General features: G+C 61.7%; 1 pseudogene; it reads left to right on the top strand.

Annotated features, from left to right (window-relative positions):
- Positions 1-6,089: 6,089 nt before the first annotated feature.
- LOC135892002 (patatin-like phospholipase domain-containing protein 6) lies at positions 6,090-16,666 on the top strand (annotated as a pseudogene).
- Positions 16,667-26,437: the final 9,771 nt, after the last annotated feature.

Genomic DNA, 26,437 nt, shown 5'->3' with positions numbered 1-26,437 from the left:
ACCTGCAGCCAGGAAGGGGTTGAAGTCAGGTCAGCCCAGGTGAAAACCTGAGTCCCATGGAGGGGTCAGAGGCAGCTGGTCAGGTCTTGCTTGGCCCCTCTGGAAACAGCACAGCTGCTGGCCTGGACAGCGCCCGCCCAGAGCGCTGGGATGCCTGAGTCATTTTTGCTGCAGGAAGGGCATGGACGAGGCTGAGAGTAACGGGTGCCCATTACCTGGCGTGGAAGGGGTTAAACACAGCAGGGAGAGTTGGTCCCAGCTGTGCCCTGGGCTAGGCGGAGAAGCTGAGGTTCCCCAGCCAGGGTCTCCAAGCACCCCCCCCAGCACAGGCCTCACTCTCCTGTACAAGGCCCGTGCGGCCTCCACTGCCATCCGGCCGATGGCAAAGTCCATCTGGCGCACGAATGGGGACATGCGGGCGGCCACAGTATGGGCAACACTCAGCACCACACTGGGCTGTTCCCGCATGATCCTGGGGAGAGAGCGGGCAGCTCGTCAGTGCACAGGTGGCCCCGTTGCTGCCAGTGCGCTGCTGACTGCAGCCGCCCCCTCCCTGAGTCACCCACCTCCTCTGGAACAGAGCCAGCCAAGAAAACATGGCACCAGGACAGATCACAGCCCAGGGCAGGAGAATCCAGGCCCATGCAACAGGGGCACGATTGGAGGACTGGGACATGGGGCCTTTCCCCTCTAGGGGGAGGCAGCTCCAATCCAGCCCAGGGCAGGGGACTGGCTGGTTTATGGGAGTGGGGAATGGGACACGGTGCCTTTCCCCTCTAGGGGGCACTGGCCCCAATCTGACCCAGGCCACCAGCCTAGATGGAAGTGGGGTGGGAGGTGGGCAGAGCCTGCCCACAGGATGTGGAGGGGAAGGGGGACACCAACTCGTAGAAGTCCGACGTGGAGATCTTGAGGAAGGTGCAGTCACGCTTGGCCTTGATGGTGAAGATGAGGGGCTCCCCGGTCAGCACAGCCAGCTGGCCCACCATCTCTCCAGGCTGCGGCAGAAAGAGGCACACATCCTCCGCCTTGTCAATCATGCGCTGGTAGACGTGTAGGGAGCCCCACAGCACGAAGTGAAGGCTGGCGTCCTGTTGGGGGATGGGGGCAGAGGATAGAGAGGAACGTCAGCACCAGAGTGAGGGGCAGGCCTGCCCCCAAGGTGTGCACCCACAGATAGGCGGCCAGGAGACCTGGGGGACAGCCTACAGCTCCGGCTGAGCCTGAACTCTCTGGAGCACCCCACTAACTTTGGCAGAGCCACAGCCCAGCATAAATTCCCCCAGCTCCATGGGAACCAACCCCTCCCCATTCCAGCTGTGCAGGGGTTTAATGTTTCCTAGGCCTGAGGCCCAGCACCCGGGGGGGGGAACGAATGGGGGGGGGCTGCCATCCCACCTGCCCAATAGGTATGTAGCCCGGGGGGGGGGGGAGCGCACAGGGAACCTCTGGCGAGGGCGCTGCCAAGCTTCCCTCCCCGCCCCACCTCTGCCTCCTCCCCTAAGTGCGCCGCGTCCCTGCTCCTCCACCTACCTCCCAGCACTTGCCGCCACAAAATAGCTGTTTCGCGGCGGTACAAGCTCCAGGAGGGAGGGGAAGGAGCGGGAATGCGGTGTGCTCAGGGGAGGAGGCGGGGGTTGGCAGGGGATTTGGCGAAGGGGTTGGAATAGGGGCAGGGAGAGGGCAGAGTTAGGGCGGGGACTTTGGGGAAGGGGTTTGAATGGGGGCAGGGCATGGGCGGGAGGGAGCAGGGCAACGGTGGAGTCAGGGCGGGACCAGGCGCAGAGGGTGGCAGCACCCACCGGCGCCAGCAGAAGTCAGCACTTATGGCCACAGTGCCATTGACCTCCACAAGGAGGGACTCAGCGTGAGAGGCTGAGGAAGCAGCAAGGCCCTGTGACGCTGGCAGACCAGGTGCCAGCTCATGCCAAGGCCCCCAGGCCTCACTGAACACTGACAAACGCAGAGCCGGGAACCAGGCTGGCTCACCAGTGTGTTCTCACTGTTAGAATAGATGTGAAGTTGATGCGAATGTGTTTGGTGTTCAGAAATGCTGAAATGCTTGGAGGATGCTGATCTCACTTATCACATCACTGGAGCCCATGGTGTAGTTACATCAAGCGTTTGCATTGTAAACCTCTTATTGTGTAACTCAACTTCCTTGATCCCACACACACCCCGCCCCCAGACACACTCATGAAGGGGAGCCAAGCACCGACCGACACTCGTTCCATCTGTGTGAGCTCTGGGGGAAGGAAATAAGGCCTGACCAGAAAGATCTGTATCACTGCCGGGGATTGGCATTCAGGGAAGGCAAGATTTCTAAGCATAAGCAAGGGATCCACCAGCAGCTTAGCTTGGGTTAGCCCTAAAGGTCGCATCGAGCAGCAGTTCTCAAACGTTTGTATTGGTGACCCCTTTCACACAGCAAGCCTATCAGTGCACCCCCCTTATAAATTAAAAACATTTCTTATATTTAAAACTATTATAAATGCTGGAGGCGAAGCGGGGTTTGTGGTGGAGGCTGACAGCTTACAACCCCCCAGGTAATAAGCTTGCAACCCCTTGAGGGTTCACGGCCCCCAGTTTGAGAACCCTGGTATAGAACTTGCACATTACAGCAGCTTCTACTGCCTTTTGGAACCTGACTATACCTCACTTGTGTGCGTCTGTTACCTGCTTTCACCTAGTGAATAACTCTCAGTTCTTTTCCCTACTTGCATCTGAAGAAGTGAGGTTCTTACCCACGAAAGCTTATGCTCCCAATACTTCTGTTAGTCTTAAAGGTGCCACAGGACCCTTTGTTGCTTTCCCTACTTAATAAATCTTTAGTTAGTATCACAGGATTGGCTACAAGCATTGTCTGTGGTTTGAGATCTGAGGTACAATTGACCGGGGGTAAGTGACTAGTCCGTTGGGTGTAAGGTGTGATTCTTGGTGTAAGGGCCCATCTATCACAAAGGCCGGCTTGCCTGGGTGGCAAGCTAGACCCAGGTGCAGCCAAGGACTGTCTGTGACTCCATGGTAAGGCTGTTATAGTGCTTTAGGAGTTCACGCTTGTTACTTGGTGAAATCTTTACAGAGCACAGAGCCTGTTTGGGGTTTGTGCCCTGGTTTGTACAGTCTGCCCTGACGTTGGCACACACGTTCGTGAGCCACTCCAGGCAGCTTGGCAGCCCCATGACCCTGCTCCTCATGCAGCCATCAGCACCGGTGCAGAGTGGGTGAGGTGCCCCCACCCGGGCAGGCAGCATGTCCTGCCCACTCCACACTGGGGCTGCTGCAGGGCAGTGGGGATCAGGCCCCAGCTGCCAAGAGACAACAGCAGCACCAGCTCAGAGCACCTGCTTCCTGCTTAGCTTGGGTTAGCCCTGAAGGTCGTATTGGTGACCCCTTTCACACAGCAAGCCTATCAGTGCAATCCCCCCTTATAAATTAACCTGGTCCCATCCTGGGAGAGTTCCACTTACCTGAGATATCAACTGGCATGGAGATGCAGCGGCTCAGCAGTGGCACTGCAGAGGGCTCCAGGGACCCCAGCTTGAGCTGATCAGCTGTGAGGGTGACACACACATCCCGTTACACTGGCACAGCGAGCACACGGAGTCCAGAGCCTCCCCTGCCCTGGGTCGGACCCTACAGCCAGGCCACCTCCAGGGGCAGGATTGGTGACGAGAGCCACTCCACAGCTGTCGTGGCATATGGAAGGTGTGGACCAGTTCCGTGCAAGGGGAGTGCCCGGGCCTCCACCCCGCTCCCTGCAGCACAGCACCCCATACTGAGCCCTTCTGCACCCTTGACTTCTTTCACCCCTGTCCGGTCCATGCCCAGCTCAGTTGCTCTGAGGGGGAGCACAGCTGCTGCGTTCCCCTCCCTGAGCCAGGGCAACCCTTACCCAGGTCCTTGGCGCTGGCATCTGGCTGCCTCCAGAGCTCTCCTTGTGGTGGTCGATGGAGGAGACGCTGATGACGCGCTTGCTGTGTCTGACAGGGCTGGTGCGCGAGGCATGGCTCGGCTGGGGGAAGAGCCGCAGCGGCTGCATCTCCTGCCACAGACACAGCTGGCATCAGCACCAGGCCAGGCTGGGCAGTGCCAGCCTGGGGACCAGCCACACCCACCACTCAAGGCCAATAGGGGCCATTCAGAGCATCTCGTCGGACCTCCCCCATCACGCAGGGGGCAACACCTCCCCCAGCGAGTCCTGCCCCCACCCCAGAGCAGAGCTGAGGCAGAGGGACGGGGACGGGCACAGGGACGGGGACGGGCACAGGGAGGGCTTGGCTCCCCTCACTTGGCTGATGGCCCAGGAGGGAACATGCTCCACGCCAGCAGCCGCATGGCTTGTGTGAGGGAGACCCACGTCCACGGAGCTGCGTAACGTGGGAGGGGCCAGATGTGCCACTGTAGACAAGGAGAGCGCAGAGCCCAGCTGAGCCCAGAGCGCCAGGTGCTGCCGCCACACGATGGCCCCGCAAAGCTTGCTCTCGGCTCCTGGCTCCCTGGCAGCTGGGGCGAGGGGGTCACAGCGCCAGCCCAGTGACCCATCTGAACGCTGGGCTGGTTCCTCTGGCATCAGAGGATGGACCCGGCTGTTCCCACAGGCCTTGGCTCCACCCTGAGCCAGGTGCTCCACCCAGCAAGGCAGGGAACGCTGCTCCAGCAGCCAAGTCTGAGGGCAGAGCAGGGCTGTGCCGCGGGAGGGGCTGCTTGGGTGCAGGATTCTCCACCTCTCCAGAGCCGCCAGGCCGGGTGTTAAGGCCTCTCGCTGTGACTTGCTGCCAGCAGGGGGCACCCTGCCAGGCCCTGCTCCATCCCTGCCGCACAGGGATCCCCCCCTTGCAGACACAGGGGCTGTGCTCGGGGGGTTCTAGCTCTTTCTGTCCCCTCCCCAGCCAGGTGCCGGCCTCCAGCCCCGCTAGTGGGACCAGGGTTTGGACACTGGCCCAAGTCTGGCCCAAACTGCCATGGGCAGGAGGGACCGGGGATGGGAAGGACGAAGGTTCTGGTGCAGGGAGCAGGACCCACCACTCCCGTGGGAGGAGCTCCAGGGCCGGGCCCATCACTCCCGTGGCTGAAGAGTTCATTAGTCAGCCCCAGGTAATTGTGCAGGGCCAGGAAGGTGACCCGCTGCAGACGCACACGATGATCTGGAAGGGAAGGGGAGAGTCTGAGCGTGCGGCACAATGCAGGGGAGGGGAGGGCATCAGCACATGGGACGGGGGCCGAGGCCGCACTCACCTGCACCACCCGCACCAGGCTCTCGGGGTACTTCTCGAAGACGACAGAGAAGGCCTCGACCGGCAGCCGCAGCATTGTGGAGTCCTCGCCCACCCGCGCAGACACTGTCCGGTACGGCCGCTGGTGCCCCTGTGTGAGAACCCGAGTGCCCATGGGTCCCTGCACCAAGGCTGGGGTGCCCCGCCTCCTCCTTTGGGTAGAGCAGCCTACCAGTGGGGGGCACTGCCAAAGACAGCCAGGGATCCGGGGGGTACCCCACGGCTTCAGGCCAAAAGGTCCAGAGAGCAGCCTACAGCCATGTTCACCCGAGCCCAGCAGCCAGCCAAGGCCGAGATCCAGGCCCTGTGGAGGAAAGGTTCATCTCCTCTAGACTTCGTGTGGGGCAAGATGGCAAGCACGGGGCAGGGTGATGGTGGCATGTCACCACCTGGGACCCAGGCTGCAAACCCATCACGGGATGAGGGGTCAGGTGGGCTTAGCACACATATCCCACAGGGCCTTTCTGGTGTGGGAATCTGTGACCAGCTTCCAAGTCCCTTCTGCAACTTCCCTCCAGACTCCTGCTGGGGAGGGCTGTGCGTGCCATGCAGGGGTAGGAGCTCATCCTGAGGGGGGAGCTGGGCTGGGCTGCAGCGGCTCATGCTGGGTGGGGTGGGGGGGAATTGCCCGCTGAGGGGGCTGTGCAGAGGCAGGGGGCTGTGTATGTCGTGCAGGGATGGAGGCTCGTGGGTGGCGGGGAGGGCATCTGTGCATTGGGATGGGGCTGTGTGTGCTGTGCCGGGGCAGGGATCATTCCACCGGGGAGTTGGCTCATTCTAGGGGCCCCTGTTCTGCCCTTGCAGCTGGAGCAGATGCTGGAGAACACAGCCGTGCGTGCCCTGAAGCAGCTGATTCTGCTGCACCGGGAGGACGGCCCCAGCCCCTCCCGCACCATTGAGTGGCTCAACATGCGCAGCTGGTGCTCAGGACACCTTCACATCAAGTGCCCACGCCGTGTCTTCTCCCGCCGGAGCCCCAACAAGCTGGTACTGTCCCTCTCGTCCCCAGGACCCTCTGGGCTGGTGCAGCATGGTGCCACACGGCGAAGCTGTCTGTGCTAAGGAAGACAAGACCCCATGGGGGTGGGCACAGAGCTGTTGTCTCAGAAAAGACCCCCAGGCCAGTCTGGTCCCTGTGGTGCCTCTGCTGCCTTCCATGGCATTAACCTGGGCAGAGCCTGATGCCAGCCTGGCCTAGGTCTGTGATGGCATCAGACCTCTCTGGAGTGCGGGGTGCAGAGCCAGGGGGTTCCCTGTTATAAGGGGGTGGGAGGGTGCTGTGTGTGTGGGAAGGAGTTGCTGTGGGATGGGGAGTGGGCTCTGGGGGTGCATGCGTGCTGTATGGGGGTTGCTTTGGGGGGTGGCAGCCTGTCTGACTCCCGCTCCTGGCCCTGCAGAGGGAGATGTATGCAAAGGTCTTTGAGAAGGACGCTGACCAGCACAGTGACTGGCACGGGTCCTGGCTGGCAACAGCATTGCCCTGGTGCTGGGAGGAGGAGGGGCCAGGTAGGGGCTCAGACAGGGCCTGGCTGGGGCACTGAATTCCCATGGCACTCCTTTGCACCCAGGCGCAAACCAGCCCCCAATGGGGGGCCATAGGCATCCACAACCCCAGCTTTACAGTGGGCAGGGGGGACAAACCCAGGAATAGAACCCAGGAGTCCTGGCTCCCAACCCCATGTCCCTGCTGGTACACGAACACTGCCTCCCATTAAGAGCCATGGGAGTGGGGCTGGGACAGTGACCCTGCCGCCCATCACCCTGCCCGGAGCAGTGCATGCTGGGAGCACCATTGCAGACATCCTGGCTGCCTGCCCCGTTGGAGGCATGGCAGCTGCGTGGCAGGTTGCAGAGTTCGGGGCCATGTGATGGCCCCTGGGGCAGGCTCCCTGCCTGCCATTGGTCTCTGACCCACCCTCTCCCCCAGGGGCTGCTCCCACATCGGGGTGATCAAGGCCATGGAGGAAGCCGGGATCCCCATTGACCTGATCAGGGGCACATCCATTGGCTCCTTCATTGGGGCTCTCTATGCTGAAGAGCGCAGTGCTGTGCGCACCAAGCAGCGTGCCCGTGAATGGGCCAAGGTGAGGGGCAAGGCCTGCTGTGGGGTGGGGCAGACACAGGGTGGGTGTGCTGTGGGGCAGGGCCAGACTTGGGAGGGTGGGAGCAGGAGAACTCCCCGAACCAGCCCCTCCCAGAGCTGCCACCCCGTGACCCAGCCTTCCCCACAGCCGCTGGCAGACAGGCCCAGGGCTGCACTGGGAGCTGGCCCTCATGGCCAGCAAGTGCAATACAGAGGTCCCAGCATGCACTGGGGCCTGATCAGTCTGCCTGAGGGGGCCCGTAGAACCTCCAGGCTCTCTCTGCTGCAGGCATCTCTGCCCCCTGCCCATGCTATGCAGCTCTGCCCTGTGGGTTCAGAGGCAAATCCCCTGCAGGCTGTGGGGGTCTGTCCTCCCTTTGGCCCTGGGACGGCTGCTTGGCTTGGAGCAGAGAGCCCCATGGTGTGCCTCAGCATTGTGCTCCTAGGCACGGCAGCCTCTGTTCCGCATGCAGCAGGGGGGTTCCGGTGGGAATCGCAACATCCCCAGTAACGACCCATCATGCTAATTGGCATACGGTGCTTTGGCTGGAGGACATGCCACACCCCCACCAGCGGTTCCGGGGCTGGCATGCCAAGTGGAGGGGCTGTGCCAGGGCACCATCCCGCTTCGGAGCCACGTGCAGTGGGTGAGTGTCCTGTGAGCTTCAGGCTCGCTGCCGTCTCCCCGACATTCCTCCTCGCTTGTCCCCATGAGCCTGGACTCAGAACGCTGCCTGTGCTGGGCCGTGCCACCCGCGTAGTGACCCCTCGCCCTCCTCCTGCAGAGCATGAACTCCGTGTTTGAGACGGTCCTGGACCTCACCTACCCCATCACCTCCATGTTCTCCGGCTCGGCCTTCAACACCAGCATCAACAAGGTCTTCCAGGACAAGCAGATTGAGGTAGGTGGGTCCAGGAACCTGGGCGGGGGTCCTAGTGCAGAACACTCAAAGTAGCCTCTTGCTGGGCAGCCCTGAGCAACGCCCCCTGCTGGCAGCTGTGTTCCCTGAGTCCAGCCTTGTCCAAGGAGCGTGATGCCTTGCACTGCCCCCACAGCAGCATCCTGGGCTGTAACATGTCTCTGATTACCCTTTTGTGCCCCTGCAGGATCTGTGGCTCCCCTACTTCAACGTGACGACGGACATCACAGCCTCGGCCATGCGGGTCCACAAGGACGGTAAGCGCCTGCACCCCACACCCGCGGCGTGTCCCGGGCTGCACCAGGTGCATGGCGCCCTGGCTGTTGGGGCCCAAATCCTCAGCATCCTGCTCCTGTGAGGGCCCAGGGCCAGAGGCCTCTCCCTGCCCCCCACCCTGAGCCAGTAGCGCAGCATGTGGGGTGGAGCCTGCTTGGTTGCTGAGAGTAACGGGCCTCACTGGCCTGTCTCAGCCCCTGCTGGCTCTCTCCAAAGAGCCCTGCTGTGTGTGTGCTCGATGGGGCCACGTGGCCATGACAGGCCTGGGCTCAGCTTCAGTCAGAGTTGGCCTCCCTATGCTATTTCGGGGGATTTTTTTCCCAACATGACATAATGTCATTTCCTTAAAATAGTCTATCAAAATCTCCTGGATTGTTTCAATAGTCACCGGGAGATCGATGCCGGTTCTGGGAGACTCCAGGCCAAACCTGGAGGGTTGGCAACCCTAGCTGAGCAGTGCTGCCCCTCAGGCGCTGAGCTGATGTCTCTAAGGACGGGAGCAGGTTATCGCCTGCTCTAGAGAGTGCCCCCATCCCCCAGGGAGCAGTGCTTGTAACCCCTAGCCCACATCAGCTGGCATGGGCCACCCGACTGCCAAGCCATCCACTAACACAGCGAGGGACTGGGCTGGGCATGGCCATCTCCATGTCTTTGCGCTTGCCCCATTTGCCCCCACACCTGGCAGGGCCCCTCAGCGTCCTGCCCTGCAGAGAAGGATAATGTTACAGGAAAGGGCTGAAAGGAGGGCAGGGGCTGTCAGGGCAGGGCCCCAGAGGTCTAATTAGGAGTGATGGGCTGAAATAAAGGAGAGACACCCCCCCTTGTCTGCCCCCAACCCTGCGAGAGAGCCGGGGCAGAAGCTGCCATTGGTGGCACAGGGAGCGCTCGGGCTCTGCTGCCAGGGGTGTGCCAGACACAAAGCCAGGCTCTGGGACACGTCCTCCTTCCGCAGCAGTGCTGTCCTGGGGCAGCAACCCCTGCTGCTCTCCCAGGGGCTGGGGCACCCCCTATAGGGAGCACTCAGCCCGAACTGATTGGGGCCAAACACCAGGGCCAGGGGGCTTCCCCCACCCATGGCTCTGCCCTGGGCAGCAGGAGCTGCTGGATCCCCCTAATCATCAGGCCTCAGGCAGCAGCGGCTCCAGGCACCAGCGCTCCAAGCACGTGCCTGGGGCAGCAAGCTGCGGGGGGTGCCCTGCCGGTCGCTGCGAGAGCGGCAGTCAGGCAGCCTTCGGCGGCATGCCTGCGGGAGGTCCCCAGTCCCGCGGATTCGGCGGCATGCCTGCGGGAGGTCCCCGGTCCCGCGGATTCGGCGGCATGCCTGCGGGAGGTCCCCGGTCCTGCGGATTCGGCGGCATGCCTGCGGGAGGTCCCCAGTCCCGCGGATTCGGCGGCATGCCTGCGGGAGGTCCCCGGTCCCGCGGATTCGGCGGCATGCCTGCGGGAAGTCCCCGGTCCTGCGGATTCGGCGGCATGCCTGCGGGAGGTCCCCGGTCCCGCAGATTCGGCGGCAGGTACGCCGAATCCGCGGGACCGGGGACCTCCCGCAGGCACGCCGCCGAAGGCAGCCTGCCTGCCGTCCTTGGGGTGGCAAAAAAGCTAGAGCTGCCCCTGGCCTCAGGGCCCAGAATCCCCAAGCAGCCAGACACCATTCCTGTCTTTCTGGGGGCAGCAAGGGCCGGCCTGGGCCAGCAGAACCCAGGCCCAAGAGCTGCTGACGCTGCTCCTGGTCAGAGCTGGGTCCCCACAGCGAGTCCCTCCCTTCCCCCCCTGCCCATCCCCACACTCTGCTGCCCACTTGGTCACTGTCTGGCTCCTCCCCCGTTCCCTGCTTGTAACACTTCTGCTACTCACTAACCCCTGGTAACACCCCCCACCCCTGACTGTGTGGGGAGAACACAAGATGGGGCTGTGGGACACACTAACCTTGCTGCCCCCTGCCCCTCACGGCTAGCCTGAGCAGCCCTCCTGTCATCTGACACCCCCATTGGGCCAGCTGGATGGCATGTTAGCAGCAGCAGCAGGGGCTGCTCTGGGTCAGGGTGGGGAGCTGTGGCAGCATTCTGTCCTTACACTTGGGTGGTGGTGGTTGGGAGCTCTGGGTGGAGGCAGGTGGAGACGGCCTGCTGTGGGGGTGAGTGGGTGTGTGTGTGGTGAGGCTGGGGCTGAGGCAGACAAGGGGCAATGTTCTGTCCTTGCACTCAAGTGGTGGTGGTTGGAGGCTCTTGGGGGAGGCAGGTGGACGAGGTGCGTGTGGCAGGGCTGGGGCTGACAAGGGGCAGCGTTCTGTCCTTGCACTAGGATGGTGGTGGTTGGAGGCTCTTGGGGGAGGAAGGTGGGGGATGCTGCTGGTTCAAACTCAGTCTCTGCCCTTGGTCCTCATCTTGTGCCTTGTCTGTCACAGGCGCCTGATCTCACCTGGGACATTGATCCATCCATGTCTGTCCACGGGGCGCCTGGCAGCTGTAACTGCCTGGCTCTCACTCTGCCTACTTGTCTGTCCTAACGCCAACTAACCCCCACTCACCCCTAACTCACTGAGTCCAGGGGACAGGGAGATGGGGCAGGGAGGGGCAGGGCTGGCTCTGCTGTGTGTCTGTGTGTGTGAGTGCTCTCTTCCTGGGGAGATACCAGGGGAAGGCCTCCTCCCTACCAGGACCCTGCTGTCCTACCCAGGGGTCCTCAGCTGGCATCCAGAGCCAACAGCTGAAGCCCTTCCCCCAAAGCCCATGGAATGGGGCCTCTGCCTCCTGCAGTGATTGGGGACTCCCTGCACCACCATCTCAGCGTGTGCCTCAATCTCCTCCTGGACCAGCAGTGCCCAGCCTGTGCTGCTGCCTCTGGCCCTGGACAGTCCTGTCCTGGCGTCTGTGCCCTGGGCTTGCCCCACTCGCCCTTTGTCCGATGTTCTGGCCATGCTGGCTGGGTTTCTCCAAGGTTACAGGAGGGCACTCGGCTGGGCTTCCAGCTCTGAGCTCTGGCAGCCCATTGCCGGGGGAGCTCGGCCCAACCCCACTGCCTTTGGCCCTGCCATTGCAGTAGGGCACTCCTATCACCGATCCGGTCTGGTGCACCCTGCCAGCTCCCCACCAGGCTGCTGTAAGGGCACCTAGCTGCTGGATCCCCAGGGTCTGAGCCCTCAGCTTGGGCTCCTTTAGGCATACTCTTAGGGTGCTCCCATCTATCTAGCCCCTTCTCCTGAGCGTACTGTGACTACATAGCTCCTCACCAGCCCCAAGCTCAATGCTGACCCCTCAGATTCCCCAGTAACTTAAACGCCCTCTCCCAAGCCCCTCTGAAAAGGTGAGCTGCTGGGTCCCCTCTTCCAGGGCCCTGGGCTAGGTGTAACATAGAGCATAGGCCCTCTGCACAGCCGTGTGACACGAGTGCTCTTTACCTAAGAAGGAGAAACACCCTGAGGGTACAGATCCTATAGAAAACACCACCCTCCAGAGCACAGGGCCACTCACTTGCTCCCCCGTCCCAAGCAGTCCTTGGGGGTTCCTTCTCCGAATCTGGCTCCCTCAGCAGCTTCCCTTACCTTGAGCTCTTGAAAAAGGGCCAAAGACCTGCGGAGGCCGACCAGGGAGTTGCCGGGCAGGGGCTGGAAGCAGCTTTACCGGAACCTCCCTGCTCAGCCTCCGCAGGTGACCAGAATCCTCCCTCGTGGTGCTGCCAAGCAAACCATTTCCTGGGGCATAGGGGGTGGGGGAGCCAGTGTCTTGGCTGGGTGTTATCCATCCCAGTTAACGACCCTCTGTGGTCAGCCCTGCACCATTGCCCTGCTGGAATGTCAGCCCAACAGGCAGTGAAGAGCTCTGACTAAGGTGGAGGCTGCAGGCTGAGGCAAAGTCATGCAAAGAGCTCCTGACAGCCAACTGAATTCATAGTCTGCACAGCCTCATTTCCTAGCTGGCCTGGCCCCAGGGGTCCAGCAGCCCCTTGAGTGCTGGTCACAACATGCCCGTGTGCCTGTTGCCGGGCAGCCTTCTGCCAGCAAGCACACAGCAGCGTCCCGTTGGGCCAGGGCCTGGCACTGCCCCATGGCAGGGAGAGCCAGCAGGGCGCTGGGGTAGGTAGAATAGCCCAGCCCAGTTGTCAGTGTAGCCACCACTAGCTGGAGTGGGCTGAGGGGGATGGGTGTTCAGGGAATTGGTCCCTCCTCTGCTGGTGGGGGGGCGGATTTCTGGGAATGTCACAAGGGCCTGTCCCTCTGTTAGGCTGGGGGTGGCAGGGGACACCTGTTCCCACACCCAGCCTGACTCCTAGCACAGACCGCCCCGTGTCTGAGCTGGTGTGCCCTCTCCCCGCGAGGCTGGGGAGACCTCCCAGTGCCCCTGCTCCAAAGCGGGCATCTGGATTTCTGAAGCTTCTGTCATGTCACTTCCTGTCTTCTCTCCGTCTGTGCTGTCCCCGTCCCCTGTGACTGTCTCCTCTCCCTCCAGCAGGCAGTGTGTGGCGCTACGTCAGAGCCAGTGCATCTTATCCCCCCTACCTGCCTCCTCTCTGCGACCCCAAGGACAGCCACCTGCTTGTGGACGGCTGCTATGTTAACAATGTCCCAGGTCAGCATCATGCGCTCCTCGGGCCCTGGGCCACAGGGATGACCTGCGTGGCTTGGAAGGGAGGGCCAGGCTGGGCCGGGGTGGCAACTGGCTGCAACCCCTGCCCACCATACTCTGCCATGGCTGCCCCAAGTTGGGCTGCAGCCACTGCCTCCTTCCATGCCATAGCTCGTCCTTCCCTGGCGAGGGCTGGTTCTGACAGGCCTGAGGGCACAGGCTGGATCCCAGCACCCTGGCCAGACATGTGCTGCTCGAGCTGAGAAATCTGCACCTCGCGGGGGCCAGTGCTGGGAGCCTCGGCCACCAGGCCAGGTGCTCGGTCTCTCCTGAGGCCTTTGGGAGTCAATCCAAGGCACCACCTGTTCCAGAGCAAGGGGCAGGGATGGGCCCCACCCCCCTGGCTGAGCTCTAGGCAGTTGGCTTGTCTCTTGCTGGCTCCAAGGGCCATGCCTATCGCTGCGCTGTGCAGATTCCCCAGCCTGGGTGCCAGGGGCGCCCTCCCTCCCCCAGGGCTCAGGGCCTGCAAGAGGCCGTCTCCTGACTGCGTCTGTTCCTGCCGGTTAGGCTCACTGTGGAGGTATGTGCGAGCGAGCATGACCCTTTCCGGGTACCTGCCGCCACTCTGTGACCCCAAGGATGGCAACTTACTGATGGACGGTGGCTACATCAACAACCTGCCAGGCAAGTACCTGCCGCCGATGGAGACGCTGCTCACAGACCGCGAAGCAGGCCACTGGGGGAGGCACCGCTGCTGCCAGCGTTTTCTGCCCCCGTTGCCTGGCTCTGCCCTGGCACGCATCTCCATCGCCACCCCCACCGGTGTCTCCGCCTCTTCACGGCTGAGCTGGGGCCCGGGCCTCTTGCCCTTCTGTGGGTGCGGAGGAATGTTATTGTTAAAACCAGCAACTCACCCGAAGTGTGGATCCTGCTTAAGGAGGGGGGCTTCCCTCCCACCACCCTGCGGGGCTGGTGCAGCACCTGGGCCCACGGCCAGCTGGGCAGGCTCATGTTATATGTGTGTCTAGGGGAGCAGCTCTTCTCCAATGACTGCTTTGCATTCTTGCTGTCTGCTGTCCCTGGCATCCCAAGTGGGGAATGGGTTTGGGGGTTGGGGGGTCCCTGCTTTGCCTCCCCCTTGGAGTCAGGCTGAGGGCTGGACATCATGGAACTACAGTGCTGGGCCCTGGCCTGGGTGAGGGCTTCTTAAACTGGAGCAAAGGCCGTGGAAGAACCCCAGGCTGCTCCCCAGCTGGAACCGCGCCCAGCTTTTTACCCGTGGAGATAGTCAGCTTTTCCCTCAGCCCCGGCGCCACAAGCCCCCGAGCAGGGACGGGGGAGCCTTGTACCTGAGGCTCCAGAGCAAACAGCCTCAGGTCCCGAGGAACCAGGTTCCTTTGCAGCTGCGTGGAGTCGCACTGAGCTCAGCCTCGTGCATCAGCACCTGCTGATCCATGCTGCAGCCAAATGGTGCCAGCGCGGGCCGGCAGCCACAGGGAGGGGCAGGGTCTGGCTGCTTGGAACTTAGCACCAGTCTGGGCCGGGTGGGCTCCACGAGTGGCAGTTCCCATCGCTACATGCAGGGGCTGGGCTGAGCGTGGACCTGTCAGGCCCTGGAATGTGCCTGTCCCCCTTCAGCCCCAGTGAAGTGAGACCTTGCCGGGGTCTCCTCCTACAGGGAGAGCCAGGTGGTTCTGTTTGTGGGCTGAGAACGCCCCCAGCCTTCTTCCCATGGGAGCAGCAGGAGCAAACAGCAGCAGGCACGTTCCTTGGTCCCGATTTCCCAGCTGCCTGTCCTGTACCCCCAGAGCTCTGTCTCTGCTCCCCGTCATGACCACCCCCACCACTACTGCTGCCGCCGGCTGCTCGTGTTCAGGTCCTCCCAGCTTGAACCAGTCCCCCCTCTGTCCTGGTGTCCCAGGGTGCCCATCACGCTCGGGATGCCCCTATGGTTGTGCTAGGCCCCAGGCCTCCTCTTTTTGCAAGGGCGAGCCCCACGACTCTGAGACTTCAGGCTCTAGCCCCCCCGCTTCTCGCCGGGGCTCCCCAGTGAGTCCAGCTGAGTGTAGACCCCTGTGAGAGACTCGACCCCTTTGGCAGCGATGCAGCCAGCAGGGATTGGCAGCGACACTGCACAGCCTGTTCAGACCACGCCCTCATTAGTCACCTGGACTCCAGGACCGAGGAGGTCAAGTTTGTCTGAACTCAGAGCCTCTGCTCCAAACCGCCGGCATTCTCAATCTTCCGGCTGGGCAGCAGCCAGGGCCGGCTCTAGGTTTTTTGCCGCCCCGAGCAAAAACATTTTTGGCTGCCCCCCCACCCAGCCCTGAGCTCCCCCCCCCCCCACCAGTGCCCCACCCACCCACACCCCCTGCCACCCCAGCACTGGGCTCTCTCTTCCCCCCCACACACAACCCCTGCCGCCTCAGCACTGGGCTCCCCCCCGAAACGTGGGATCCGCTACCAGCACACGGCGGCTGAGCCCTGGCCCAGCCGTGACTCTGTCCCCATGCGGGTGGAGCTGCTGGGCGACGCGGAGCGGGAGTACTTCCAGGTGGCGGTGCGGCTGCGGGGCGGCGCAGAGAACACGGCCCCCTCCCTGGGCTTCGCGGCGCTGCTAGTGGCCAAGGTGGATCAGTTCGTGCTCACCGCCCTCACCCCCAACATGCTGGCAGCTGAGGACCTGGAGAGCCCCCCGGACCTGCTGCTCTTCAGCCTCACCGCACCCTGGCCCAGCCCCAGCGGGGGGGAAGGCGAGGATCTCTGGCTGCGGGGCTACCTGCTCAGCACCGATGAACCCAGCCGGCCGCTTACCTCTTCACACACTCCGGGAGCCCCTCTCGCCGCCGCCGCAGCCCAGGCTCAGCTCCAGGGGACCCCGCTTCCCTCCCTCCCCCGCTCCTCACACACTCTGGGCAGGGCCACCCAGAGGATTCAGGGGGCCTGGGGCAAAGCAATTTCGGGGGGCCCTTCCATAAAAAAAAGTTGCAATACTATAGTAACATGTATTTGGAAATGTAAAAAATAACTAGTGAAATATATTCAAAAATTAATTTGTAATAATTTGAAAATACACTAAATACATTATTTAAAAACATTAAATGCTTTAATGGTATGTCTACATTTGCAATTACATAATGGGCTGTTGCTGGGTGATGGTGATGGTTGGTGCCAATGGGCTGTCGCTGCCTGGGGGTGGTGCTGCTGTTGCCCGGGGCTGGGTGGGGAGCTGGGCTCTGGGTTGGGGGGTGCCCGGCTCACAGGGTCTGGGCTCAGGGCTGTGGGGAGATGGGGTCGGGGGGGTACCTGGCTCAGAGGGGCTGGGCTCAGAGCTGGGGCTCAGGGCTGTGAGGGGGATGGGGTCGGGGGGGTGCCCAGCTCAGAGGGGCTGGGCTCGGAGCTGGGGGTCAGGGGGGTGCCCGTCCCCGTCCCCTTACCATGCCGCTTACCCCCTCTCCCGGACAGTGCAGCAGCCGCATGGTGTCTCCAGCGGGGCCTGAGTTCCGGCCGCTCGGCCGCAGCTCGCAGCCCCACCCCCTTACCGGCTGAGACGCCAAGGGATGGGGGAAGACGGAGGCGGGGGGAGCCTCGGACATACTCGTGGGGCACCTGCGGGGTCTGGGGCAAATTGCCCCACTTCCCCCCCCCCGGGCAGCCCTGACTCTGGGTGCCCCTCTCGCCGCCACCGCAGCCCGGGCTCAGCTCCAGGGGACTCCGCTTCCCTCCCTCCCCGCTCCTCACACACTCTGGGAGCCCCTCTCGCCGCCGCCTCAGCCCCGAGCCCGGGCTGCAGCGGCGGCGAGAGAAGCTCCCGGAGTGTGTGAGGAGCTGGGGGGGGGCCGGGATGCAGGGTGGGAGATGGGGTCCTGCTGCTGCTGCCACGCCGAATCTCCCCAGGGCGGCGCGGCATTTCCCGAGTGGGCTGTGCAGGGCGCCGCCGGGCTGGGCAGGGGGGCGCGGATCCCGGCTCGCGCTGACAGGGCGAGTGGCTGGGCCAAGGCCGGCTTCCGGCAATGCCGCCCCAAGCAAAAAAATAAAAATTAAAAAAGGGGGGCCGGAGTGCCGCCCCTCAGAAAGTGCCGCCCCAAGCACATGCTTGGAGGGCTGGTGCCTAGAGCCGGCCCTGGCAGCAGCCATCTTAAAACCCTCCACTCACATACACCTGCTCTCTTTGTCTCAGCGGCTATCCTGCTGTGCTCCCCTCAGCTCCCAGTCTGTAACAGTCACTGTCCGGTCATTGTGTCTCCGAGGCAACTTTGTCCATGTGGGGTCAGTTCTTGATAGTTCATTCAAACCACCCCAGACCTGCCTGCGTAACACCCACACCCCATCTCTCATCTCCCCGTCCCTGAGGAGTGATTAACCCCTTCATACCCAGGGGGTGGCATTACACAATAGGGAAACTGAGTCACACACTTTCCAAAAAATATTACAAAAACTTACAGGGAAGCCTTCAGCCCACACAGTTCAGCGTATGGTTGGCCTTGCCATGTGACCCACCCAGGGCCTTGAGCAATGGCTTCTGTTTAGTTACCACACTACATAAAGGGGCTTAATTGCTCCTTCCATGGAGTCTAACAGAAGAGACTGCACCCATTGGCAGTCACAGACTTGGGTAAAACCTTCAGCAGGTCTTTGACAGACAGCCATTTACACACTGCCTCAGCAGCTGTGCTCTGCCCCTGGAGCTGCACTGGGCCCTCCCCAGCACTGCGACGGGCTGTCCCTGTCGAAGCTCCGAGTCCAGAGTTCAGCATGGGACAGTCCTGCTGCAGCCTGTCTGGCCAGGGGTCCTTGCATGGGACGACTTGCTGGTTCCTACTGCCCTCTGAATGTGCCATGGAGGGGGAGCTCCCAGGCAGAACAGAGCCAGTGCAGCATGTGTCAGGCTGGGAGGTGAGCAGCAGAGGGCAATCGCATTAGGGCTGGCCACAGCTCCCACCCTTCTCACCCCCACTGCCCTGCCATTGTGCAGCCTGCAGTGGCTGGGGGAGACCTCTGGCTGCCCCTCACCCGCTTTCCCCCCTCTGCTCCACACTTGGAGCAGAAGGGTTGGGTGAGCCATAGAGAGGGAAGCCCAGAGGGAGGAGATTGGGAGCCGGTAGAGGAAGACTCACCCCTCTCCCTCACAAGTCAGCTCTGCCCTTGCTGCAGTTGGAGAGCAGGGTTCGGAGCTGAGCTACGCAGGGGCATCTGCCTGAGCGTGCAGGCTGTTTGAAGCAACCCCTGACAGCTAGCAGCTTCCCAAGGCATCTCCATGAGTGTTAACTCTGAAACCTAACAATGTGGAATTCCATAGCAGCATTAGCTACCTTAATGCTCATGTGCCAGCTGGTCAGAGGGGAGATGGTTAAGCATAGCCCAGTTCTCAGGGATGCTGGGGGGTCTCATACAGCACTGTAGGAAATCTGCTGAGACCCCAGAGCCCCTTTCAGGTACACGCCAGCAGGGCTCCGAGCTGCACTTGGCGCTGGGACTGCAGCCTCAGCCCCAGGACCCTTGGTGAAGTGGGAGCAATACGTACTTGCCACAAGTGGCGCGTGGGTGACCGAGGACTCAAGAATAATGACAGGCTGAAGCCGAGGGGACAGAGGCCCTCTGGGCTCATGCTGCTCCAAGCCAGCTGGTATGAACATGGATGAGTGGGTGCCCGAGAGGACGGGCCCGTTCAGCACTGGCACCCGGTGTGCCAAGCCAGAGAGGGAGCGGCGGTCTGCGTCGCCCTGCAGAGAGAACAGGGAGTCCATCAGCAGCGTACCAGGGCGGGGGTAGAGGAGCACACTGGGATGCCTGGGAGGGGTCCTAGGGCCTGACAGGGGCACTGGCACAGTCTAGAGGAAAGGGACCCCCCTGGCTCTGTGTCCCAAGGTGTGTGGGGGACCCTGTGGGTCTGCAAACCCATGAAGTGCTGCATCACATCCAGGACTGCTGCCCAATGACCCGCGCATGCTGTGATCCTGGCCTTCAGGAGGGGGGTTGGGCTCCCTCGGCCCTGCATGAGCCCTCAGCAGGATTCCGGAGTCCCTTGTGACCCAGCTACCTACCCTGGCACTGGCAGCAGCTGGCAGGCCCAGCGAGATGGCCGGAAGGGAGGCCGTGCTCTGCAGGGCCAACTGGGCCAGCGAGCTCTCCTGCATCATCAGGCGCTGGGCGAGTGGCGCCTGCACCAAACACAATACATTAGTCTCCAGACATGGTACAGCTGTGTGGGGCAGCAGGGGCTACAGCGCCAGTGCCAGCAAAGGGTGGCAGCAAGGACCCCAGCAGGGAAGACAGCACCACCAACCAGAAGGCAACAGGGGGACACAGTGCAAGACAGGGAGCAGCAGGGGGACCTGGAGGGCATCAAGGCAGCAGTGGGGTGGCTGGTGACTAGCCAGGGGGCAATAGGGTTGGGTGGGTTGCCACCAGCTGCTGGGGGGAAGGGAGGGTAGCAGGGCCCAGAAAGCTGGGACGAATTCTTAGCTGGTAGTTTTCAAGGAAGTGGGAATTCTGGGAGGGGAAGTTGCCTGGTCCTGGCTCCAGGCCCCGGGGCCCATGAGAGATCTGGGGACAGAACTGCGGAATCCATTAGCCCATGCTCTCCCTGGGGACAGCATGCCCCAGTGACCCCACCCAAGGTAGCACGTCCCGGGCTCCTGGCTCCCTTCGACAGGTCTGCAAGCTCCGTACCTCGTGGGCCACGCTGGGCCCGGAGGGGGGGACTCCATGTTCTGCTGGGAGGCTGTCGTTGGGGGAGCTGCAGCCAGACACAGGGGTGCTGCTACTGCTGGGGGATGAGTCTGCACAGGGAAGAGAAGTCAGACAGGAGAGTGGCAGGATGAAGGGACCCAAGGGGGCCGGGCACCTTCACCGCTGCATGCACATTGTTTTCTCTGTACCCTCCCTCTCATCAGGTACCCCAGCTTCCTTTCACAGGGACACAGCCTAGTCCCCTCACATGTGCTGCTTCCCCTCATGGCTACTTCACCCCTCCCAGCTACACCAGCCCGCTGCTGACCTCCTGGCTCCTGCACAGTGCCCTTGCCCTGCCCTGCCCTCGCCAGCCGGGTGACACTCGATTCCATCTGGCCGTAGCACTCTCCCTGAGCAGCTGCCTGAGCCCAGGTAGGCAGGCAAGGACAGCTCATGCCCTGAGAGCACATACTCCTGGCAGTGCACCAGGCATCGCTGCGGGGACTGTCCCTGGTTCTGCACCCAGCCCTGAGACAGGGCAGAGTGCGCCATCTTGGGGCAGTCCCGGGAGTTTGCCACCATCTGCCCAGCTGTGCTAGTGGGAAGAGCGCCCGTCCCCAGGTCCAGCGCCACACATGGGTATGTCCTGCTGCTCCCAGCAGGGGTCGAGCAGCCATGGCCAGGGGCCTTGGTTGGCATCGTTTGCTGGGACTGCTTTGGGCCCATTAACCCCTCAAGTCTCTGCCAGGTCAGAGAAACAGCCCAGCGCAGCTCCAGCATTGCCCTCCGCACTGGTTGGCCCTGGCCCTGCCTGGCTATTAGCACATCACACCTGGCACGAGGCTCCCTTAAAGAGCATTGCTGCCACGGGACAGCACCAACCCTGTGCACTGAGCGCCCCTGCAGCTCCATTGGCATGTGTGACCCCCTGCACAGAGTCTCGGGTGCAGGGTTTATGCGGGGCCCTAGTGTGCAGCAGCTGCTCTCCCTGGAGCCCCAAGTTCCTGCTGTCGCCCCAAGAGACTCACCAATGGCCTCTGCTGGCCTCCTCTTCAGGGAAGGGGGTGCACTCTCCTTGCGGGTCAGTGGGTTCTTACGCCGGTCCACCGACTTCTTGGGCTTGTACCACACCTTCAGGTTGGGCTCAGATGCTGCGGGCAGACAAAGCTGTTTGTTAGTGGTCTCCCTGCGCTATGGCATTGATACAGGTGCTGCCACACTGGCCTCTTGGGCTCAGGCATGACCCTTGGGGCTGTCGCAAAGTCACCTTCAGACCTGCACACCTGTGCGCCAGCCCAACCCCCTCCCACTCCCTAGCCAGTGCCAGTCTCACCTCCCTGCCAGGACACAGGCCCTAAGTGTGTGTGGAAGCGAAGGCCAGGAGGAAGTCAGGCTGGGAAGGTGGCTGAGTCCACCCTGCTGTCACACCTGCACCCATGGGCACGAAGCCAGCATGGGCATGGCCGTACCTGTTTTCCGCAGAGGAAAGTGCTCCGGAGGGTCTATGGAACTGCTGGGGACTTGTGGCAGGAAGGGGCTGAGCACAGGAGGGGCAGGGCCTTCAGTATCCAGGGGCTCCAGCGATCTGCAGGGAAGTAGCAGCACGGTTAGAGACCAGCCCTTGGCTCCAGGATTCTTCTCAGCCCTGCAGCACTGGCATTCCCCTGGAAAAGCCTGGTGCAGCCTGGCCCCACCATGCCACTGAGTTTGCCCCCAGCTTCTTGGCAAACTCCTACCAGCTCAATAAAGGGCATCCCCGCCCCTGGTGCTGGGACAGCCCCTAGACACCCTCGGTTCAGTGCAGCCTCCGCCCCGATGCTGGGACAGCCCCCAGACACCCTCATCCCAGCGCAGCCTCCGCTCCTGGTGCTGGGACAGCCCCCAGACACCCTCGGTTCAGTGCAGCCCCTGGCCCTGGTGCTGGGACAGCCCCCAGACACCCTCGGTTCAGTGCAGACCCTGCCCCTGGTGCTGAGACAGCCCCCAGACACCCTCGGTCCAGCGCAGTCTCTGCCCCGATGCTGGGACAGCCCCCAGACACCCTCGGTCCAGCGCAGCTCCTGCCCCTGAACCTGGGACACCCTCGGCCCAGATTCCCTTGGTCCAGCGCAGCCCCCCACCTGTAGTACTGGGTTTGCCCCAGCCTGGCCTGTCCCCCCAGGAAAGGTGCACATGTGCATCACTCTGTCCCAAGTTTTCCCCCCCAGTCTGTATGGGAAGTGCCTCCACCCACAGTGCGCATCCAAGGCCCGGACACTCCAGAGATGCTACAGTTAGAGCCCTGCACAGATACAACATTTGGATCCACATCAGAGCCGTGATCTGCAAAAATGGCCCGGGGATTTGCAGGGCTCTAGCTACAGTTCCAGAGATGGCCTGTCGAGGTGTGAGCAGTGGGTGCCTGCCAGGTCCCCAGGGAGAGCAGATAAAACCTGGTCTGGACACTAGAGGGAGCTCCCTGGTTGCTGCAAACCACAGAAAACTACAGCTCAGAGGGGCTGCCAGAGCTGCGGAGTCCTAAGGAGCCTAGGTGAACAGAGCGTCCCCCACAGGATCACTGCACCCACTGCTGTGCTCCACAGACACAGATGCTGTGAGAGCCCCTGCCTCACAGACAGATGCAGGCCTTCCCATCAGGAGACAGGTTCTCTCCACTGAGAGCCCAGTATCTCTATCTCACCTGTATGGCCTGGTGGCGTGTCTTGGGGATGCTCAGGTGTCTCTCTCTCATCCATATGGCGGTTGGGGGGGGGGGGGAAGAGAGAGAGAAGCTCTGGTGTCTCTATCTCACCTGTACAGTTTGGGGGGGGGGCTTGGGGATGCCCAGGTGTCTATCTCACCTGTACAGCATGGGGGGGGGGTGTTTGGGGATGCTCAGGGGTCTCTATCTCACCTGTACGGCATGGGGGGGGGTTGGGGATGCCCAGGTGTCTCTATCTCACCTGTACGGCATGGGGGGGGGGGTTGGGGATGCCCAGGTGTCTCTATCTCACCTGTACGGCAAGGGGGGGTTGGGGATGCTCAGGTGTCTCTATCTCACCTGTACAGCACGGGGTGGGGTGTTTCGGGATGCTCAGGTGTCTCTATCTCACCTGTACGGCAAGGGGGGATTTGGGGATGCCCAGGTGACTCTATCTCACATGTACAGCAGTGGGAGAGGGGTTGGGGATGCTCAGGTGTCTCTATCTCACCTGTACGGCAAGGGGGGGTTGGGGATGCTTAGGTGTCTCTATCTCACCTGTACGGCAAGGGGGGATTTGGGGATGCCCAGGTGACTCTATCTCACATGTACAGCATTGGGAGAGGGGTTGGGGATGCTGAGGTGTCTCTATCTCATCTGTAGGGCATGGGGGGGCCACTGGGGTTGCTGGTCCTTTCCAAAGCTGCCTGTTGTTTCTTCAGGATTACCTCGGCCAGCTTCTGTTTCACCACCGTGCTCGCCACAGCACCTGCAGGGAGAAGGGGAATGAGCATCCTGGGTTGGGAACCAACACGAGCCTCCTACGGGGCTCCCAGTACGACATGGGCGGCCTCCCCACTGACTTCCTGCCCTGGGGCACCTGCAGGCAGGTAGCACATACCTGAGTGGCCAATGCCCATGGCACAGTGACTTGGCCACAGGCCTAAGAGCTGGGCCCCGCTAGCACATCCCTGCTAAGCCTTGCTCAGATGCTATTAGTTTCTCAGTCAATCCCCCACCTCCATCAGCCCCTACTGCTCTGTACGGCCCCCTCGGGCAGCCAGCTGTGAAACCTTGTGCCACCCCTGGGTAGGGCTACCATATGTCCGGATTTCCCCGGACATGTCCGGCTTTTCGGTCTATAAATAGCCGTCTGGGGGGGGATTTTTAAAAATCTAAAGATGTCCGGGATTTCTCCCCCGTCAGCTATTTATAGACAGAAAAGCGGCGGCCAAGCGCCGCTGGGCACCCAAAGCTGCTTCCCGGCTCCCCCCATCCCCTGCAGCCTTACCACGCTGTCCGGCCCCGCAGCGGTCTTCCCCCTCCTCCACTCCCCTGAACGCTCCGCCCACCTGCTCCTCCCCCTCCCCTGCTTCCTGCGAATCAGATCTTCGCGGGAAGTCTGAAAAGAAACAGGGGCAAGCGGGAGGCAGCAGGAGATAAGCTGGGGCGGGGGGGGCGGGGACACGAGGAGGAGAGCTCCGGGGAGGCGCGGCCCTGGCCGAGTGGCGCCCGGCGGCTCCGGCCCAGCTCGGGCCCCAGGGCGGTGGCCCCGGTTCCGGCCCCAGGGCGGCGGCCCGGCACCGGCTGAGCACCCCCGGCCCGGCCCGGCTCGGGCCCCAGCAGCGCCGGCCCGGCCCCAGCAGCGCCAGCCCTGGTTCCGGCCCCAGGGCGGCGGCCCGGCGGCGGCCGAGCACCCCCGGCTCGGGCCCAGCTCAGGCCCCAGCAGCGCCGGCCGAGCCCCGGCCAAGCACCTCCGGCCCTGCCCCAAGCCCCGCAACCCCGGCCGGAACTCCGGCCGGAGCGCAGCCCGATTCCTGGGCTCTTTAAAGACGGCCCTGGTCAGGGGATGGGGGGGGGGGGGTTGGATGGGTCGGGAGTTTGGGGGGGGCTGTCAGGGGGGTAGGGGTGTGGAGAGGGGTTGGTACAGTCAGGGACAGGGAGCAGGGGGGGTTAGATGGGTCTGGGGTTCTGGGGGGGCTGTCAGGGGGGCAGGGGTGTGGAGAGGGGTTGGGACAGACAGGGAGTGGGGGGGGGACTGAAGCTGATTGCTCACACAGTTCCCATGAGAGACTCGAGGTCCACCCTGTCAAATGACTTCTCCTGGTCGAGGGACAGGAAGTTGAGAGACAAACATCCCTACATGCCAGACAGAAAAGGTCCCAGACTAGATATAGATTATCAAATAAACTCCAGCCTGGGACAGCATAGGTCTGGTCGGGGAGGATCACATACGCCAGCATGGACTTCAGCCATAGCAAGATGGCTTTCGCTATGACCGTAGAATCTGCACTGAGTAGCGATCAGGGCTGGCCTTACCATGAGGCGAACTGAGGTGGCCGCCTCAGGTGCCAGACTGTGGGGGGGCACCAATAGGACCCAGAGTGTAGAAAATTGTGTCTGCTGCTGGTGCATATGTATTCTCTCTGCTCTAGATGCACAGAGACGGTGGAGTGCTGTGCTGGAGGACGGAGGGCACAAGAGACATAACAGGCAGGCAGGAGAAAAGGTGAGAGGGAATAACAGAAAGCAGCAGGAGCTGCAGGGAGAGAGGAGGAGGAACCTCTTATGTACCTCTCTAGCACCCCCAGAAGCCTGGGCTGATTAACACCAGCTTCTCAGGGAGCTTCCTGTTTCCTGCTGCTTCCCTGAACCCACGTGAGGAGAACAGGCAGTCAACTGAAGTAGTAGGAGCCAGTTAGGCCCTTAAGACACTGATATCTTCACTCACTCAGGCCCTGCTACCAGCCTGCTTATTTGTCCCCTTCAACTGAGTGTTGAGAGCCACTATAGCAGGCACAGAACAGCAGTCATGAGTGAAAGAAGAAAACGCCCTTTTGGGGCAGCATTCAGAAAAAGAAAGAAAGCAAAGGAAGCTTTTCTATCTAAGCAGGAAGGAGCGCTCCTGAGATACATAGACACAAATGTTCACGGTGAGCCTTCCGGCCCCAGTGAGGATGTGATTGGTGAGGAGATGCCTGATCTTCCGGTTAGTCAGAGTGCAGGTGACCTGGCAGCTACTGCAGCATCCATATCTCCATCTCAAATGGATGTAGTCATGCACATTCCCGAAGAAAAGTGTAGATCAGAGAAGAGTGTGGTGGAGGTACAAGAAACAGCTGCTGCTGAGTTTAGTTCCTTAAGTCTAGATGATCCAGGACCGCGGATCCACTTGAGCAGTAGCCTGAGGGACTTATCAGAGAATCATAGAATATCAGGGTTGGAAGGGACCTCAGGAGGTCATCTAGTCCAACCCCCTGCTCCAAGCAGGACCAATTCCCAACTAAATCATCCCAGCCAGGGCTCTGTCAAGCCGGGCCTTAAAAACCTCCAGGGAAGGAGATTCCACCACCTCCCTAGGTAACGCATTCCAGTGCTTCACCACCCTCCTAGGGAAATAGTGTTTCCTAATATCCAACCTAGACCTCCCCCACTGCAACTTGAGACCATTGCTCCTTGTTCTGTCATCTGCCACCACTGAGAACAGCCGAGCTCCAACCTCTTTGGAACCCCCCTTCAGGTAACTGAAAGCAGCTATCAAATCCCCCCTCATTCTTCTCTTCTGGAGACTAAACAATCCCAGTTCCCTCAGCCTCTCCTCATAAGTCATGTGCTCCAGACCCCTAATCATTTTTGTTGCCCTCCGCTGGACTCTTTCCAATTTTTCCACATCCTTCTTGTAGTGTGGGGCCCAAAACTGGACACAGTACACCAGATGAGGCCTCACCAATGTCAAATAAAGGGGAACGATCACGTCCCTCGATCTGCTGGCAATGCCCCTACTTATACAGCCCAAAATGCCGTTAGCCTTCTTGGCAACAAGAGCACACTGTTGACTCATATCCAGCTTCTCGTCCACTGTGACCCCATGGTCCTTTTCTGCAGAACTGCTACCTAGCCATTCGGTCCCTAGTCTGTAGCAGTGCATAGGATTCTTCCGTCCTAAGTGCAGGACTCTGCACTTG

The sequence above is a fragment of the Emys orbicularis genome, chromosome 19 (genome assembly GCF_028017835.1).
Source record: "Emys orbicularis isolate rEmyOrb1 chromosome 19, rEmyOrb1.hap1, whole genome shotgun sequence".
Classification (NCBI taxonomy): domain Eukaryota; kingdom Metazoa; phylum Chordata; order Testudines; family Emydidae; genus Emys; species Emys orbicularis.
This window is presented reverse-complemented; position numbering and strand designations above follow the sequence as displayed.